Consider the following 5,684-nt stretch of genomic DNA (forward strand, 5'->3'; position numbering starts at 1 on the left):
ATTAGGCATTTTTGGTTAAACAACATCGCTAATTAGAAAGGCCTTTAACACAAACACTTCTCGCAACCAAATGGTTCATCTATCCAGTACGCACCCTCTTCTGGCAGTTCAGCTTAAAACTTGATGACAAAATCCCTTTATTTTCGTGTCAAGCTTTCGTCTCCGACAGAAGTTACAAGAGTTACAAGCACCTGTCTGCTGAGGATCATGGGAGTATCGTCACACTGGCTGGTTGTTGATCCTCTTGAGGTCTGTCAGTGATCGGATCTGATTCACGAGAATCCACAACAGAATGCTCAGTCACATAACAGGAATCTGAAATAATTAAACATGGAAAAAGGCTGCATATATTGAACCTTGTCCTATCGAGTGTTGTTTATTGGAAGTCAGTTGTGCATTTCTGCAGGGAATACGTGCACACGTTGCGCTGTTTGCATCTGACGTATTGGCTTCGGTAACGCACTGGTATGGAATACAAACGCAGATATGCAAATAGCCGTACAAAAGCCGTACAAAATTTCTAGGTCTCCATAGGTTTGTGCACAAACATGGATGCGCCCATCAGGCATTACTTTGTACATGAAGTTAGCGCTCCAGTAATTTTATTTAGCTCTATGGGCCTAAGTTATTTACGGAGGTATTACAGTAAATTGACCACATTTATGGGGATTATGCATGAGGGCGCTATACCATGTGTGTATACATCTTACTTGGCTTCTCTCCGTCAGCTGACGGAGAGAAGCCTTCTAATTCTAGAAGTATATACATTATTCTTCGCTTCCGGCATTGTCCGGATGGATACGGGACAAAATTACTAAACATTACTAGCTGGAGTTACCCAGCCCTAAATTTTATCATTGGGTTGTCATTTAGGGCTGGAGGAAGTTTTTCACTTGAACCAGCAGCTTTGGCAGGTCCCAATTTTTTTTTCTCGAAAATGTGCAATTTTGTCCCTGTTACACACTAATTTCAACTGGAACTCACCCAAACCTTGCCTGGAATAACCATTACACAGGTCCTTGAAGTAAAAAACGATCCACGATGAAGATTCAGCCTACAATTGCAGTGAAAAAAGGAGGCAGAACCGACATTCCGACAACCGTGCGGTCATGGTGAGGACCGCAACTAGATATGTGCACAAACAAACTGCGTGTACAATGAATGGCGGTCGATTACCATGCACTGCAGCGCGCTTACCAGTCGTTCTTGCCGGCTGCGCTGCGCTGGCTGTTGGCGCATGACGTCACGCGGAAGCGTGATACCGGACGACTGTTTTATGCCCTAGCATGAGGTTTACCACTCTCATCACAGCCGCGGTACTGGAACTATTTATTGTCCCTGTCTTTAAATGAACGTAAATAACACTGCACTATGAATGCACGATAACCGGCCAACTTCGGTTGCCGTTCCAGTACCGCAGCTGTGATGCGAGTAGTAAACATCATGTTAGTGCATGAAACAGTCGTCGGGTATCAAGCTTCCGCGTGACGTCATGCGCCAGCAGCCAGCTCAGCGCAGCCAGCAAGAACGACTGGTAAGCGCGCTGCAGAGCACGGTAATCGACCGCCATTCATTGTACATGCAGTTTGTCTGTGCTTGTAGTTGCGGTCCTCACCATGACCGCATGGTTGTCGGAATGTCGGTTATTCCTCCTTTTTTCACTGCAATTGTAGGCTGAATCTTCATCGTGGATCGTTTTTTACTTCAAGGACCTGTGTAATGGTTATCGCAGTGGCTATTGTTACGGCAGCCGTAACGCATTTCCCATTTTCTATCGTTACGGTAGACTGCAACTTTTATAAAAACATGATTAGAAAATATAAAATTAGAAGGAAAAAAGTGAATTTGAACGTTATGTAATTCGGACTTTATTTCCCTTTTAAAAAAAATCCTCCAAAGCCTCAGGTTAGAAAAGGAAAAAAATTCGAGTGCAAAACTGAGATACGAACCCGCAACCTCGCGGTGCAAAATCCTACCCTCTATCGACTGAGCTGTCGCACTGCTCGCTAAATCACGGGGAAACAAATAATTATATACCTGCGTGCGTATCAAAAAAGTATCGTAGAGGGCGCTAAACAACGCCTGCCGTAACAATAGCCACTTTGAATGGTTATTCCAGGCAAGGTTAGTGTGTACTAACAGGGACAAAATTGCACGTTTTCGAGAAAAAAAATTGGGACCTGCCAACGCTGCTGGTTCAAGTGAAAAACTTCCTCCGGCCCTAAATTAGTCCGAGTAACTTGGACCCAACTTATCGCCTTTTTTAACATTCGGACATGGTCTGGCGATAGTAAGGTCCAAGCTAATAGTGCGAGCTGGACAACATCATCCTGTCACAGTCACTGTCCCAAAAACCAACATTTTCCAACAAAAAACATCAGATTTCACCCTCAAAACGGCCTCCAAATTACTAGATATGCCACCTGAGGTACAAGCAGACATCGACTCGAGGATTAAGATGGTTGTACTGAAGTTTACTTACGATCCGGAAGAAAAGTGAAATTTCCCGTTCAATTCTGAGAGCTCCCCTCGCGATCTTGAACACGTTAAATTTCCGACTCGTGTTAATGTTTGAACGACGCGACTTCTTCTTCATGCCCAGCGTACATTCGATGGTCCCCGTATCCCGAGTGCGATTCCATTACCGAGCGCGCGCGATGCATCGATTATGATAACGAGTCACGTTTGTAAACACAAGTGCATTTCGAACTGTAAAAGGGAATCGGGGACCAGCTTGAACTGGTATCCGCCATAAAAGCTGCGCTAGTTCCCGACTCCCTATTATCGTTCGAAATGCACATGTGTTTACAGACGTGATCCAGTCTACTCATTATCATAATCGATGCATCGCGCGCGCTCGGTAACGGAATCGCACTTGGGATACGGGGACCATAGAATGTACGCTGGGCATGAAGAAGAAATCGCGTCGATCAAACATTAACACGAGTCGGAAATTTAACGTGTTCAAGATCGCGAGGGGAGCTCTCAGAAATGAACGGGAAATTTCACTTTTCTTCCGGATCGTAAGTAAACTTCAGTACAACCATCTTAATCCTTGATGTCTACTATACTTGTACCTCAGGTGGCATATCTAGTAATTTGGAGGCCGTTTTGAGGGTGAAATCTGATGTTTTTTGTTGGAAAATGGTGGTTTTTGGGACAGTGACAGGATGATGTTTCCAGCTCGCACTAGTATTAGCTTGGACCTTACTATCGCCAGACCACGTCCGAATGTTAAAAAAGGCGATAAGATGGGTCCAAGTTACTCGGACTAGCCCTAAATGACAACCCAGTGATAAAATTTAGGGCTGGCATATGGCTAGCCCCATAAATGTGGCCTATTTACTAGACTGCCTCCGTAAACATAGGCCACACATCCATGACATCCACATGTACAAAAACGTGTCGCACTTTGCCAAATTTTGATTTTCACATTTAGGCTTACTTTGTAGGTTTTTATAGGCTATTCAGAAAGTGCTGCCTTTTTCAGATGTCTAATTTTTGTGAAATTTCATGTTGAAATTTTGATACGCAAAGGTGTGCAAATGTATCTGGAAATTTCACGAAAAATGGACATCTGAAAAAGGCAGCACTTTCTGATTAGCCTATACTATAATTTAATAAAGAGGCTGAGTATGCTTCTAAAGCAAAAAAAACCTACAAGCCTAAATGTGAAAATCAAAATTTGGCAAAGTGCGACACGTTTTTGTACATGTGGATGTGTGGCCTATGTTTACGGAGGCAGTCCAGTATTGGCCACATTTATGGGGCTAGCAAAAAGTAGCATATGGACTTTTATCATTTATGATCATGTAGACCCGTGAACGTGGCGTTGTAAAGTTCAAGTTGTATATGTTGTGCCCATTCTTGAAAATCACGCATTCTCGAGAATGGGCATGCACATTCTCGAGAATGGGCGCGCATTCTTAAGAATGAGCGCCCATTCTTAAGAACGAGCACGCGTTCTTAAGAATGAGCGCTCATTCTTAAGATTGGGTGGGAATATCATGTGCACAATTTATGAATTTTGCCCAATCTTAACAAACATTGCACGACATAATTATGTTAAATGAATTGTATAGCGGTTAAAAGGGAAACAATTCACATAAAGAGGAAAGAAAATGTGCTATGCTTCTGTACTCGTATAACTACGATAATTTGAATCAAATTAAACCTGTTATTATTGCTTTTTTTCTGCCCACTATGGGAAGTTTTGTAATAACGGAGGACTGGGAACTAGTCTGGGAAGTGCTTTGTTTAGGCTAGACAAGTTACAAGTCCCTGCATGTATCATATGCGTGCCACGAAAAAAAACGATGTCCAGAAGCTGCCAAAATTGCTCTTTTGACTAGAATCCTGCTCTGCGACGTTATGGTGGGATGTGAACAATAAATTGGTGGCAATTTAAATGGGAAATAGCATTAGCACTATGGGATGTCGCAGTATTCATTCTCATTCTTCACATTCTTCATTCTTACGTCCCCCCCCCCCCCCCCCCCCCGCTTTTATTATCCCAAAAATCAGAATTCTTTGCACTAGTATTATTATGTCTCTTATATTTTCCCGGTCCCCCCCCCCCCCCCCATATTAATACGCCTTTACTTATCATATCCACTCTACTTTTCAGCCTCTTGCGTTGCAACAGTATAATTATTGAGAATCAGTGAACGAGGATTCAGCTAGACTTGCCAAGCGCAGCCGGTGCTCGGCATCGACAAGACCGTTATCTTGTCGCGCATTCTCGAGAATGTGCGCTCAATCTGGAAGAGTTATTTTTTGCCAAGATTGAGCAAGGATCCAGTTGCACATTCTCAAGAATGTGCATGCCCATTCTCGAGAATGCGTGATTTTCAAGAATGGGCACAACATATACAACAAGCCACGTTCACGGGTCTAATAATGATCATGATGTTCACGTTCACCTTTCTCATCATTCATCAATCCCCATCATAATCATGACCATATCCATGTCGACGGCTGTTTTGTAATTTACCAAAATGAGTTCACTGTGCACTTCAAAATCATGATCAGATGATGTCACGTCTGATAATAAATTATGATGTGAGTGGTGAATGCACGACGACTCCATTCAGCTTCCAACTTCCACCGCCATGCTTCCGGATACGACAGCGCCCCCAATGATAATTCTTTTCCAAGTACGGCCGCGCGCTCTCTAGGGTGACCGTTTTAGCCGATTTTCGGCTAACTTTGACAGAATTTTTGTTTAAAAATGAGTTAGACAGGAAATTTGACAGAATGGATTTTTTTTGGCAAATTTCTGGCAGAATTCTGCAAAAATGGTTATTTGACAGAAAAACAGCAAATTTGAACAAAAGTGTGTACATTTGTTTGAAAAAAACTTCAATCCTTTCAAACAAACCCTTGCATAATGGGACAGGTTGGCTGGTCTAGAGGTTCACTGGGAAACGGACATGGCCGGATCCGCGTTTTGCCCGAAATTTTTACCAATAATTTCACAACATCTTTACGTGACTAGATTGTTTATTATGTCATTTGAATCTTAACTAAGGCAATACTACCAATCTGCATGTGATTTTCAGTGTTAATAGTGTATTTCGAGTTATTCTGGGAAATTTGGCAGATTTTTGATAAATCTGACAGATTTTTGATGTGCATTTGGCAGAATTTGGCTGCGACCTTATGGTCTCCCTGCTCACGCTCTG

At 42.7% G+C, this 5,684-nt stretch overlaps 1 long non-coding RNA gene across 1 annotated transcript; it reads right to left on the minus strand.

Annotated features, from left to right (window-relative positions):
* Positions 1 to 60: 60 nt before the first annotated feature.
* Positions 61 to 5,158, minus strand: LOC119730454. The gene is made up of 2 exons (XR_005271375.1): positions 4,923 to 5,158; positions 61 to 315 (listed from the first exon to the last, which is right to left on the minus strand). It is a non-coding gene; the product is annotated as an uncharacterized LOC119730454 (long non-coding RNA).
* Between the last annotated feature and the right edge of the window lie 526 nt (positions 5,159 to 5,684).

The sequence above is a fragment of the Patiria miniata genome, unplaced genomic scaffold (genome assembly GCF_015706575.1).
Source record: "Patiria miniata isolate m_02_andy unplaced genomic scaffold, ASM1570657v1 HiC_scaffold_22, whole genome shotgun sequence".
NCBI classification, from domain to species: Eukaryota; Metazoa; Echinodermata; class Asteroidea; order Valvatida; family Asterinidae; genus Patiria; species Patiria miniata.